General features: G+C 45.2%; 1 protein-coding gene across 1 annotated transcript in view; it reads right to left on the minus strand.

Annotated features, from left to right (window-relative positions):
* Window positions 1-14688, minus strand: part of CDH8 (cadherin 8) — a 603855-nt gene that overhangs the window by 150510 nt on the left and 438657 nt on the right. The window lies entirely within an intron of this gene.

Raw genomic sequence — 14688 nt, forward strand, 5'->3', positions numbered from 1 at the left:
GGAGCATTGCAGCACACCCAAATATCTGGGAGTCACTCTGGACCGTTCTCTGACCTACAAGAAGCACTGCCTGAACATCAAACAAAAAGTGGGTGCTAGAAACAATATCATATGAAAGCTGACTGGCACAACCTGGGGATCACAACCAGATACAGTGAAGACATCTGCCCTTGTGCTATGCTACTCTGCTGCTGACTATGCATGGTCAGTGTGGAACACATCTCACCACACTAAAACAGTGGATGTGGCTCTTAATGAGACATGCCGCATTATCACAGGGTGTCTGCGCCCTACACCACTGGAGAAATTACACTGTTTAGCCGGTATTGCACCACCTGACATCCGCCGGGAAGTTGCAGCCAATAGTGAAAGGACGAAGGCAGAGACATCTCCAGCTCATCGCTTGTTTGGGTATCAGCCAGCACGGCAACGACTTAAATCAAGAAATAGTTTCCTTAGATCTACAGAGACACTCGCTGGAACACATCAGCAAGCGAGAGTTCAAAAGTGGCAGGCTCAAACCCAGAACCTCAACCAATGGCTGATACCAGATGAGAGACTCCCCCCTGGGCACACAGAAGACTGGGCGACTTGGAAGGCGCTGAACAGACTGCGCTCTGGCACCACGAGATGCAGAGCCAACCTTCAGAAATGGGGCTACAAAGTGGAATCCACGACATGCGAGTGTGGAGAAGAGCAAACAAACTGACCACCTGCTGCAATGCAACCTGAGCCCTGCCACATGCACGATGGAGGACCTTCTTGCGGCAACACCAGAGGCACTCCAAGTGGACAGATACTGGTCAAAGGACATTTAATCAGTAGGGCTGGGCGGTTTCGTTTCGTAATTTCGTAATTCGTTAAATATTCGTTATTTTTTTTGATAACGAAGTGATTTTGAACCATTCAGGAGCATCTAAAAAACGAAACGAATTTTTCAATTCGTTTCGTAATTGCTTCGTATTTGTTTCGTATTCGTTTCGAAATCGTTTCGTAATTGTTTCGTAATTTACGAAATTTCATAAATATCAAAAAAAAATTAAGGAAAATTTTGGAATTAATTTAAAAATCGAAACGCAAAAACCCCCTAAAAACGAATTGAGTTTAGAAACAATTTTTTCCGTGGTTGCCCAGCCCTATTAATCAGCTACCAAGTTTGCAAATTTTGTGTTGTTTTTTTATCTGTTTGTTTGTTTTGTTCTGTTAGAAATGTAATACAATGTTCTGGTTGCGGATGACACGATAAATAATAACTTGTGTATCTTTGAGCATAATTCCAGGGACAGTTGCTAGTAAACAAATCACCCTTAAAGAAAACCCTTCTTCCCCAAATGCAACGAGATTGACTACTTTATGGATTGACATCATTGGTTTCTAACAAAACAACTCTGATCTGACAGCTAAGCAGAGCTTGCAAATGAGAATGCACAGGTACATTATGCAGCTTTAACAGAGAACCCAGCTTGACTAACAAGAAAGAGCTGCCGTAAATTGTTCCAACAGTGCATTAAACAAAATGGTGATTTAGAACTCCCTGCAAGGTCTCCAGGAAAGCTTTTTATGACAGTCCATTTTCATATACTTGTTTTATTAATGCATTCCTTGTAAAAGAAACCAAACTGGAAATTAAGGCTTCCAATTTCGGATGGATTATGTACAGCGAGAGAGAGGATGAGTATGAGGCAGAGAGAGGGAAAGGAGGGAGGGAAATGCGCCAGTCACCGCTTTGAGAGATTTCACTAAATCCTAGGAGTGAATTTATATAACAGGCTATAATAACTATTGTTCTGAGGTATAGAATCTAATAACATCTTGCCGTAATTCTTTTGCATCTGGTTGGCATTCTGCCTCAGCAGGCAGTGATGACTTAGTAGGAAGGTTCAAAATGAGTTGCATGCGATCTGCCATCCTGAGGGCAAAGGTGATGATGGGGATGCTTAAGCAATTTGTTATTTGTGAATTCAGATATGTTATAGAATCAAAGAGTTGGAAGAGACCTCATGGGTCATCCAGTCCAACCCTCTGCCAAGAAGCAGGAATATTGCATTCAAATCATCCCTGACAGATGGCCATCCAGCCTCTGTTTAAAAGCTTCCAAAGAAGGAGCCTCCACCACACTCAAAAAGATTGATTTTCTCATTTATGAGTTGTAGTTGCTGGGATTTATAGTTCAATTACAATCACGTGGGGTTGCCTTTGAAGACAGCTCGGAAGCTCCAACTAGTCCAACGCTCGGCAGCCATGATTTTAACAGGAGTGGAGCGCAGGGAGCATACAACCCCCCTGTTGCGCCAACTCCACTGGCTACCGATCTGCTACCAGGCTCAATTCAAAGTGCTGGCGTTGGCCTTTAAAGCCCTAAACGGTTCCCGCCCACGCTACCTATCCGACCGCATCTCTGCCTATGAACCTACCAGGACTTTGAGATCTTCCGGGGAGACTCTGCTCTCGATCCTGCCTGCTTCTCAAGCACGGCTGGCGGGGACGAGAGATAGGGCCTTCTCGGTGGTGGCTCCTCGGCTGTGGAAGGCCCTTCCTACGGATATTAGACTAGCACCATCTCTAATGGTATTCCGCAAAAAAGTGAAGACCTGGCTGTTTGAGCAGGCGTTCGAATAATTAGTGCAATGATTGGGTAATGAACACTGGAATGGAACAATGGATGATGAATCTGGAACATGTTTTTGATGACGAGACGACAGTGAATGGGTATTGTAGTAACTGTGGGGACTCATTGTGTAATGTGTTAGGTTGTTAACTGTTTCTATACTGTAGCACTGAATTTTTGCTGTTCGTATTTGTTGTGAACCGCTGTGAGTCGCCTTCGGGCTGAGAACAGCGGTATATAAGTAAGGTAAATCAATCAATCAATAAATAAAAGAAACCAAACTGGAAATTAAGGCTTCCAATTTCAAATGGATTATGTACAGCGAGAGAGAGGATGAGTATGAGGCAGAGAGAGGGAAAGGAGGGAGGGAAACGCTGGCGGACTGTGGCAGTCACCGCTTTGAGAGATTTCACTAAATCCTAGGAGTGAATTTATATAACAGGCTATAATAACTATTGTTCTGAGGTATAGAATCTAATAACATCTTGCCGTAATTCTTTTGCATCTGGTTGGCATTCTGCCTCAGCAGGCAGTGATGACTTAGTAGGAAGGTTCAAAATGAGTTGCATGTGATCTGCCATCCCGAGGGCAAAGGTGATGATGGGGATGCTTAAGCAATTTGTTATTTGTGAATTTAGATATGAACAGATCTCAGGGCAGAGTCACAGGTTTTTCTTCCTGAGGTTGATCAACAAATATCTTTCCCCAACAACAACAACAAAACTTTATTTATATACAGCTCTATCTTGCAGTCTCCACACTGGGAAGGGAAGGAAAACACATTTTTTCCATGCACAATCACACAGACATAGGAAGATGTGCATCTTTTAGCCAGAAACGGGATAAAATGGGACATTTTTAACTCGCAGTTTCCCGTAATTGGTCCAAATCAGTGTGCATTTAGCACTGACATTGTCTAGCTATCCTTTTTTTTGAAATGGGAACTCCTGTGTTTAAAGCCCTGTCTGGATGGGCCCAGAGTAGAATGGAAAAAGGGAACAACAACAACAACAACAACAACAACAACAACAACAGTTTTATTCTTACCAACCTCCCCTAATGGCCTGAGGCGGGTCACAGCACATTGAAAACACACAAAACACACAAACATTGCAAAAATTCTAGAAACACACATATTAAAATTTAGTTCTATAAAATATTCACATTAAAACTTATTTCTATAAAATATATATTAAATACACAGGACAGAGATTAAAACACACGACATGAGTTTAAAATTAATGCCTAAAACTAGTCCATCCTTGGATAATCTAAGCGAAGCACCAACTATTCTCTTGACTAGGGCATCACTTCTTGCCTTTTTGAATCCCTGGGCAAGACATAAGTGGTGACAATCAGAGCTGGGAGGCACTGGTGCTGTCCTCTTGTTGTGGAAGGACCATTGACTTATCCATGAGTCACATCAAAATCCATAATTCCACAACCCAAATCTGCCCTTGACTTAGACATCAGGTTGACTTATACATAAGTATATATATGACAGAGGAACACACACAAAACATATTAGGAGTGGGTCATCCTAACAACACACTCAAGCAGGGATGGGGATATCTGTCCCTGCAGACATTGTCAGATTGCAACTCCCATATTTCAGCATAGACACCGAAATATAACACTGCCTGAGCTCTGTGAGTGCAGCATTTTTCTGAATGAAGCAGAGAGTGTTTGAGGACCGGGACATATGTAGGGATACCAAGGTGCTTGTTTATAAAGCTATTGTCCTCCCAACCCTGCTCTATGCCTGCAAAACACGGACTGTCTACAGACATCACATGCAACTCCTGGAACGATTTCATCAGCGCTGCCTCTGGAAAATCCTGCAAATCTCTTGGGAAGACAAGCGGACAAATGTCGGCATGCTGGAAGAAGCAAAGACCACCAGCATTGAAGCAATGGTCTTCTGCCATCAACTCATCTGAACCGGCCACGTTGTCCGGAAGTCCAACTACCATCTCCCAAAGCAGTTGCTCTACTCCGAACTCAAGAATGGAAAACATAATGTTTGTGGACAGGAAAAGAGATTTAAAGATCGGCTCAAAGCCAACCTTAAAAACTCTGGCATAGACACAGAGAACTGGAAAGCCCTGGCCCTTGAGTGCTCCAGCTGGAGGTCAGCTGTGACCAGCAGTGCTGCAGAATTTGAAGAGGCACAAATGGAGGGTGAAAGAGAGAAACGTGCCAAGAGGAAGGCGTGTCAAGCCAACCCCGACTGAGACCGCCTTCCACCTGGAAACCAATGCCCTCACTGTGGGAGAAGAAGCAGATCAAGAATAGGGCTCCACAGCTACCTACAGATCCACAAGAATACTGATCCTGGAAGACTATGCTACTCATCCAACGAGGGATCGCCTAAGTAAGTAAAAGTAGCCAATAGTACAGGGCCTCACTTTCCACAACTCTATGATGAGCAAATAAGATATGAGAATGAAATGTATGTTATTCCTAATAACTGATATGACATTATTTCATGGTGACAGTTTGCTACTCTATTTTTTTATTTATTTGCTGCATTTGTTAACCGCCGCTCTCAGCCCTAGGGCGACTCGCGGCGGTGTACAACATATAAAAAACACATTTTACAATAACTACAACGACAAAAAACAACATATCACTAATACACTATCATCTAATTACACTAAAATAATCCGCTTCGTCTTATCATAGAATCATAACCAATCTCGTAGTCTATATTCTGTTCCAGTTGTCATTTCCAGTTACTGTAGCATTTAGTTAAATGCCTTCTCGAATAGCCAAGTCTTCAGGCTCTTCTGGAAGGACATAAGGGAGGGCGCCTGTCTGATGTCAACAGGGAGGGTGTTCCACAGCCGGGGGGCCACCACTGAGAAGGCCCTATCCCTCATCCCCGCCAGGCGTGCCTGTGAGGCAGGCGGGATCGAGAGAAGGGCCTCCCCAGACGATCTCAAGGTCCTCGTGGGCTCATAGGCCGAGATGCGGTCCGAAAGGTATTTTGGGCCGGAACCGTTTAGGGCTTTGTAGGATAGCACCAGCACCTTAAATTGGGCCCGGTAGCAGATCGGCAGCCAGTGGAGCTGGAACAACAAGGGCATTGTATGCTCCCTGCGTCCTGCTCCTGTTAGTAACATGGCTGCCGCGCGCTGGACTAGCTGAAGCTTCCGGGCCGTCTTCAAGGGCAGCCCCACGTAGAGAGCATTGCAGTAGTCAAGGCGGGATGTGACCAGAGCGTGTACCACCGTGGCCAAGTCAGACTTCCCAAGGTACGGGCACAGCTGGCGCAGGAGCCTAAGCTGTGCAAATGCTCCCCTGGTCACCGCTGAAACCTGGGGATCCAGGCTCAACGATGAATCCAGGATCACACCCAAGCTGCGAACCTGCGCCTTCAAGGGGAGTGCGACCCCATCCAGCACAGGCTGTAACCCTATACCCTGCTCGGCCTTGCGACTGACCAGGAGTACCTCTGTCTTGTCTGGATTTAATTTCAGTTTGTTCGCCCTCATCCAGTCCATTACAGCGGCCAGGCACCGGTTCAGGACCTCGACAGCCTCCTTAGTAGCAGGTGGGAAGGAGTGACAGAGTTGGACATCATCTGCGTACAGATGACACCGCACCCCGAAACTCCGGATGATCTCACCCAGCGGCTTCATGTATATGTTAAACAGCATGGGGGACAATATAGAGCCCTGAGGAACCCCACAGGTCAAAGGCTGTGGTGTTGAACAGGAGTCCCCCAATAACACCTTCTGGGTACGGCCCTCCAGAAATGACTGGAGCCACTGCAAAGCAGTGCCCCCAAGACCCATTTCCGCAAGGCGCCCCAGAAGGATACCGTGGTCGACGGTATCGAAGGCCGCTGAGAGGTCCAGGAGCACCAACAGGGACACACTCCCCCTGTCTAGTTCCCAGCGCAGATCATCCACTAAGGCGACCAAGACCGTCTCGGTACCATGCCCCGGTCTGAAACCAGACTGTGCCGGATCCAGATAATCCGTGTCTCTCAAGAATACCTGGAGTTGTGAGGCCACCACACTTTCCATGACTTTGCCCAAAAAGGGGAGATTGGAAACAGGCCGAAAGTTGTCAAATTTAGTGGGGTCCAATGATGGTTTCTTCAACAACGGTTTTATAATAGCCTGTTTTAGGCTCGCTGGAATCTTGCCTTCCCGAAGGGAGGCATTAACCACCACCGTTACCCACTCAGCCAATCCCCCTCTGGCCTCCTTCAGAAGCCAGGATGGGCAGGGGTCTAGGATGGACGTGGTGGGCCTTATTCCTCCGAGTATCTTGTCCACATCCTCGGGCTTCACAAACTGAAAAGAATCCATCAAAATAGGACAAGCAGGTGCTCGTGTCACATCCTCGGAGACTGCATTTAACATGGTGTCCAGCCCAGAACGGATCAAGGCGACTTTGTCTGCAAAGAACCGAGCAAATGCTTCGCAGCGTGTGACCGAATTGTCAGGGCTCCCGCCTGAGGTGGCGGGAGTTAAAAGACCTCTGACAATCCGAAACAACTCCGCCGGACGGTTTTTTGCAGATGCAATAGTGGCCGCAAAGAAAGTTTTCTTTGCAGCTTTTATTGCTGCGGCATATGCCCTTAGAAAGGACACAAACCGTGCTCGATTTGACTCGCTTGGGTCCGAGCGCCACACGCTCTCTAGTTCCCTCTTCCTTCGCTTCATCACTGCCAGCTCCTCAGTAAACCAAGGAGCTGGTTTAGCTCGGCTACTTGAGAGGGGACGTTCTGGAGCGATCATGTCAATTGCCCTGGTCATCTCCCCATTCCAGAGAGCGACCAAGGCGTCGACATGGTCACCTACCGAGGTGGCGGGAAAATTCCCAAGAGCCATCAGGAATCCATTCAGATCCATAAGCCTCCTGGGGCGGACCATCTTAATGGGTCCTCCACCTTTGCGGAGGTTAGGGGGCGAAGTGAGCCTAAATCTGATCAGGAAGTGGTCAGTCCATGGCAACGGAGATATGGACAACTTCTCCACACCGCCACCCTGCTCCCATCCCTGGCAGAAAACCAAGTCCAATGTATGTCCAGCACAGTGGGTGGGGCCAGATATTTGTTGGGACAGCCCCATGGTTGCCATGGCAGACATGAAGTCCTGAGCCGCTCCTGTGAGGGTCGCCTCGGCATGGATATTGAAGTCCCCCAGCACAAGAAGCCGTTGGGACTCCAACGCCAGGCTCGAGACCACCCCCGCTAGCTCAGGTAGGGAGACTGTAGTGCAGCGAGGTGGACGGTACACTAGCAGAATCCCTATTCTGTCCCGGTCACCCACCCTCAGGTGGACGCCTTCAAAATTTGTGGTCTGCGGGATGGGACTCCTGGTCAGATGGATGGAATCTCTATAGACCACTGCGACCCCGCCTCCCCGTCCCCCGGATCTCGGTTGGTGCTGTACGGAGAAGCCTGGAGGACAAAGCTGGGTCAGATTTATGCCTCCAGCCTCATCCAACCAGGTCTCCGTAATGCACGCCAGGTCTGCCCGCTCATCCAGGATTAAATCCTGGATAAAGGTCGTTTTTCCGTTGACAGACCTGGCGTTCAACAGCACCACCTTCAATCCAGAGGGCCCGCTCACCTGGTTACACCAATTTACCTTAGGAGACCGATTTGGGATTATTAATGTAGATACGCGGTCCGAATTAGGCCGAATTTGAGGTATCCTTTTTCCGCATCTCCCCCTCCCCACCACGACTCTAATTCTCATCTCATCTGTTATAAATCTATGCAAACATGAGATCTTGAAGCATCCACATTTTAAAAAAAGAAAATAGCAAACAAAAATTGCACATTAGATATGCAATGTTTCCACTTAAATAAAATAAAATTGTGAACCTTGATTCCTACATACAAGCAAAGGTCGTTTTTCATGTCGATTTTAGTTAGCTGAGTAAATAAATGCCTCCCTTGGCATAATTCTGTTTCTAGTATCTCTCGTTATAAAAGCGGGGGATTTGTGTGGGTTTCCATATGGACTTTCAACAAGCTATTTACAACACCAAAATGAATTAAAAAGTATAAGCATTTCTCAGCAGAAATGAAACAGATTTACAGGTTTGCAGGCAAGGAAAGCCCTCTCCTGACTCTAAATTAATACATATCACTGTGCAATGTTTGTAGCTACTTCATCTTGACAATATTTTAGTTCGTTTTAATGAGGGCACACTGTCAAACATCTAAGCCATATATAAACTATATCCCTCTAAAAGGGAGGGAGTTGGGTAAATAATAAGCTTTGAAATTCCCTTAGTAACACCACAGTTTACGGGGACTTGGTTGTTAGCTTTTGAGACTGAATGCTGGAGGAAACAAGTTGAGCGATCATCCTTTCTTTGAGCTAAGGGTTCTGTGTTGGATTCAAATGCAGTTTTCAGCAGTGTTCTGTATTCCCTTTCTCAACATTCCTGATGTTTTTGTTCTAATGTAAATGAGGGCTTGCTCTTGGCATTGCGAAACCTTCCCAGCACCCTTTTTTTGCTTTCCCTGGTTGAGGTGTGAATCACAATATTGATGCCGTAAATCACCATATCTTGGCACCGCCAACTGAAGAGGGCATGTTAAGAGGTGACTGAGATAAACAGCTGCATCTCAGGAAGGCATAAAATAGCGTATCTCGGATTTTTGGGGCCTGCTGCATATTAAGAAAATGTTTTGCTTCTGCCAAGAATGAAATGTGTGTGTTAAAATTAATGTTATGTGCATTTTTTTTGTTTAAGAGACTTGGCCACGGTAGTCCACGCTCTGGTTACATCCCGTTTAGACTACTGCAACGCTCTCTATGTGGGGTTGCCTTTGAAGACAGCTCGGAAGCTCCAACTAGTCCAACGCTCGGCAGCCATGATTTTAACAGGAGCGGAGCGCAGGGAGCATACAACCCCCCTGTTGCGCCAACTCCACTGGCTACCGATCTGCTACCGGGCTGAATTCAAAGTGCTGGCGTTGGCCTTTAAAGCCCTAAATGGTTCTGGCCCAAGCTACCTATCCGACCGCATCTCTGCCTATGAACCCACCAGGACTTTGAGATCTTCTGGGGAGACCCTGCTCTCGATCCCGCCTGCTTCTCAAGCTCGGCTAGCGGGGACGAGAGATAGGGCCTTCTCGGTGGTGGCTCCTCGGCTGTGGAACGCCCTTCCTACGGACATTAGACTAGCACCATCTCTAATAGTATTCCGCAAAAAGGTGAAGACCTGGATGTTTGTGCAGGCGTTTGAGTAATTTAGTGCAATCTGGTAATGGAACATAGGAATGGAACAATGGACGACGAACCTGGACTACGCTTGGATGATGAGAAGGTTGGGTACGGTTGTTTTTTGTAATAATTGTGCATTGTAATTGCTTATTGGTAATTTATGGATAATGTGTTAAGTCAATTGTTATATGTTGTATGGAACCACTGCTGTTTCTACTGTTTTTACTGTTTGTGAACCGCTGTGAGTTGCCTTCGGGCTTGAGATACAGCGGTATATAAGCAAAGTAAATAAAGTAAATAATAATAAATAAAAGGCTGTCGAAGAGGAAAGAGTTTCACTCATGACCTGCCAGCTCCTACATTGGGGAGAACAAAAGATGGAGAGGACATGTTCGAAATAGGACTAGTCTGAACCCAGAGCATTATTGGCCCCCAAATTTTGTCAGAAATGGGTTGTTGTAGGTTTTTCCGGGCTATATGGCCATGTTCTGGAGGCAATTTTTCTCCTGACGTTTCACCTGCATCTATGGCAAGCATCCTCAGAGGTAGTGAGGTCTGTTGGAAGTAGGAAAAATGGATTTATATATCTGTGGAATGACCAGGGTGAAACCCATTTTTCCTACTTCCAACAGACCTCACTACCTCTGAGGATGCTTGCCATAGATGGAGGCGAAACGTCAGGAGAAAAATTGCCTCCGGAACATGGCCATATAGCCCGGAAAAACCTACAACAACCCAGTGATGAAAGCCTTCGACAATACATTTGTCAGAAATGTCACAAAGGACACATCCAGACTAATTAAAAAGATTAGCTTCTTTTTAAAGATCTTGGAGTCCTCATGGACAACAAGTTAAACATGAGCCAACAATGTGATGTGGCGGCAAAAAAAAAAAAACCAATGGGATTTTGGCCTGCATCAATAGGAGCATAGTGTCTAGATCTAGGGAAGTAATGCTACCCCTCTATTCCGCTTTGGTTAGACCACACCTGGAATATTGTGTCCAATTCTGGGCACCACAATTCAAGAGAGATATTGACAAGTTGGAATGTGTCCAGAGGAGGGCGACTAAAATGATCAAGGGTCTGGAGAACAAGCCCTATGAGGAGCGGCTTAAGGAGATGGGCATGTTTAGCCTGAAGAAGAGAAGGCTGAGAGGAGATATGATAGCCATGTATAAATATGTGAGAGGAAGCCACAGAAAGGAGGGAGCAAGCTTGTTTTCTGCTTCCTTGGAGACTAGGATGCGGAACAATGGCTTCAAACTACAAGAGAGGAGATTCCATCTGAACATGAGGAAGAACTTCCTGACTGTGAGAGCCGTTCAGCAGTGGAACTCTCTGCCCCGGAGTGTGGTGGAGGCTCCTTCTTTGGAAGCTTTTAAACAGAGGCTGGATGGCCATCTGTCAGGGGTGATTTGAATGCAATATTCCTGCTTCTCGGCAGGGGGTTGGACTGGATGGCCCATGAGGTCTCTTCCAACTCTTTGATTCTATGATTCTATGATTCTAATGTTCTTTTCAATGTTATTTTGTAAATCCATACACATTTTGCTGAGTCTAGAATACTTTTTGGCAACTCCCAGTATAATCAGAAACTTTTAATGCCATCTCCCAGGTTGGTTTATTTCACATCAGTAAAAAATGAGACAAAATGGGAACAAAATCAGGAACTTTTCCTTCAGCCTGGATGTGCCCTGGGGGATATTTTCAAATACCTATGTGAAATAACCAAATCTCTGTTTATATGCTAGTGTGGGTGTGTTGGAAATTAGCTCTATACCTTGGAGATTGTTCACTTTATACTAGATTTTACACATATCTGATGAAATCCTCAACAGCCTTGTAACTCGCCTTGAGCTGCAGGGAGAGGCAGGTAAGATATAAAAAATATTATTTTATTGACACAAAACCATAGTATGACACAGAAAACAAGATAATATATGCTGAAAAATCCCTCCCTGACATCTCCGCACAACAACAACAATGAATGCTGTAGTTGCAATCAGAGGGAAGAGAGAAGTTTCAAAGAGATGGCAAATGACGTCGCTGTCACCGCTAAAGAAAAGGTCATAACACCCCAACCCTGTGCTCCCTTACACCTCTGATCTTCAACTCCTCCTTGATTCTTGCATAGTCCATTGCCCTATTATCTGCCCACTTTCCATTAGGTTTCCTGACCCTGGTTGTTTAGCTTGCTCATCTGCTATGCTACGCAGTTCATACTTCACCTCTTGACATCTATTAGAGAATCTCCCAGGGCTATTGTAAAATAACAGCATTATAGAAATTAGCTGGGAAATGGCTTTGGTTTGAAAAATTATGAAATTCGTACATGATATCCAGTGACAAAACCATTCTGATATTTTGTGGGACTTACTTCATTGGAAAATATGGCCCCATCAATAAATTTAGCTACCCTATGTACTCATGTATAAGTTTCGAATTTTTAGTCAGCCCCTCAACATTTTGGCAACGTATTCATTGAGCAATGTGAATACTATACCTTAACTCTTATCAAAAAAGAAAAGAAGGAGGAGAAGGAGAAGGAGAAGGAGAAGGATAAGGAGAAGAAGAAGAAGAAGAAGAAGAAGAAGAAGAAGAAGAAGAAGAAGAAGAAGAAGAAGATGATAGGAGGAGGAGGAGGAGGAGAAGGGGAAGGGGAAGGGGAAGGGGAAGGAGAAGGAGAAGGAGAAGGAGAAGGAGAAGGAGAAGGAGAAGGAGAGGGAGAGGGAGAGGGAGAGGGAGAGGGAGAGGGAGAGGGAGAGGGAGAGGGAGAGGGAGAGGGAGAAGGAGAAGGAGAAGGAGAAGGAGAAGGAGAAGGAGAAGGAGAAGGAGAAGGAGAAGGAGAAGGAGAAGGAGAAGGAGAAGGAGAAGGAGAAGGAGAAGGAGAAGGAGAAGGAGAAGGAGAAGGAGAAGGAGAAGGAGAAGGAGGAGAGGAAGCCCCTGAATAGAGTCACAAAAAGTGAAGAATTAGTCCATGGGTCCTCAAACTTTTTAAACAGATGGTCAGGTCACAGTCCCTCAAACTGTTGGAGGGTCGGATTATAATTTTAAAAAAGAAAAGAAATGAATTCCTATGCACACTGCACACATCTTATTTGTAGTGCAAAAATACTTTAAAACAATACAATAATTAAAATTAAGAACTATTTTAACAAATATAAACTTATTAGTAATTCAATGGGAAGTGTGGGCCTGCTTTTGGCTGATGAGATAGGGTTGTTGTTGTTGTTGTGTGCTTCCAAGTCATTTCAGATTTAGGTTGACCCTGAGTAAAGGCCGGGTAAATAACCTTGGCAGTATCCAGCCATCGGGCCATAGTTTGAGAACCCCTGAATTAGTCCATCTGTTGTTGTGTGCTTTCAAGTCATTTCAGATTTAGGTTGACCCTGAATGAGGGCCGGGTAAATAACGTTGGAGGGCTGTATCCAGCCCTCAGGCCATAGTTTGAGGACCCCTGAATTAGTCCATCTGTTGTTGTTGTGTGCTTTCAAGTCATTTCAGACTTAGGTTGACCCTGAGTGAGGGCTGGGTAAATGACCTTGGAGGGCCGTATCTGGCCCTCGGGCCATAGTTTGAGGACCCCTGAATTAGTCCATCTCAGGAGAACCTAAAAGAAGTACCAACATCCTTTACTCTCTCTCTGGTGCCACTTTTGGCCTTTTTGAATGCCTAGATGGGGAAATGGCAGCAGTAGCAGCCTAGGTTGACTGGCCCACTGATAAGTAGACGTTGGTTCTTTCCCTTCAATGAGGAATGACTGTTGACCCATCCACAGATCATAAAATCCATAATGTGCCGTCGTGCCTGGGGCTATAGCTCTTAGAAAAAGAGGCATGGTCGTGACATCTTTTCCCAGGGGATTGCTTCTTGCCCTCCTTTAGGGAAACTGGAACTCCCAAGGACCAGAATACAACAGGTAACTCGAAATGGTATTTATTGTTGACAATGAATTCTCTTTCCAGGTAAAATGGGGTTAAAGAAATACATAACAGTCTTTGGTTGTCTTTGTGCACAAACTTGATGTTTCAACAGGGATGAGAGAAAAATACTTTACAAACTCTAAAGTCCAGGGTCCTAGGAGTTTTTAACTGAGAAGCCTTCCAATTTCCCTCTCTCTCAATGGCTGTGAATATCGGAATAAACACAACCCCAGTTTAATGGCCTACGTTGAAGGACAAGACCTTCCTATGGTGCCGAAAGAACCGGTGTGAAGGCACCTGAGACTTCCTAATTTTGTCCAGGGCAGTCTGAACATAAAGAATAAGTCTCAGGGGTAAAAACCTAAGAACTGGTGCTAAGAGGTAACTTAAATCAGGGTCCTTTAGAATCAAGTCTTTTACTCACGTCCATGTGGTATGAACTCTGATGGCAGAATGGAAAGGAAAAAGGAAGCTCTCCCCTCCTGCAGGAAGAGGTGGAGCCAAACAGTACTGATTGACAGCTACAAGCAACCAATCCATACAACTATACATAAGCAGGGTAAAAAGGGCCAGGATTAAGCATAAAATAACAGTTTAAATCTTACTACTAACAGTTCTATACATAGGTGGCGCCACTCGCGCCGTCACACATAATTTTAGTTCCAGAACCTGCCTTCGACTTATAAATGATATTGACTTGAAGGCAAGATGAAAACTAATATTTTCTATTTGGTTATTCTGGTTGTGGTCCCCAATGAAGCCACTGGCACCCATCTCAAAGTGAAGAAACACAAGATTTTGTTCTTAGTGGTTGGAAACATTGGAATCTTTAATACACTCATGAGGGAGGGGATGGAAATGTTTTATCCAAGCTCTCACCTCCTCCATTACATTTTCTAGGGCTGGGCGGTTTCATTCGTTAATTTCATAATTCGTTATTAATTCGTTATGTTT

This window comes from Anolis sagrei, chromosome 8 (genome assembly GCF_037176765.1).
Source record: "Anolis sagrei isolate rAnoSag1 chromosome 8, rAnoSag1.mat, whole genome shotgun sequence".
Lineage (NCBI taxonomy): Eukaryota > Metazoa > Chordata > Lepidosauria > Squamata > Dactyloidae > Anolis > Anolis sagrei.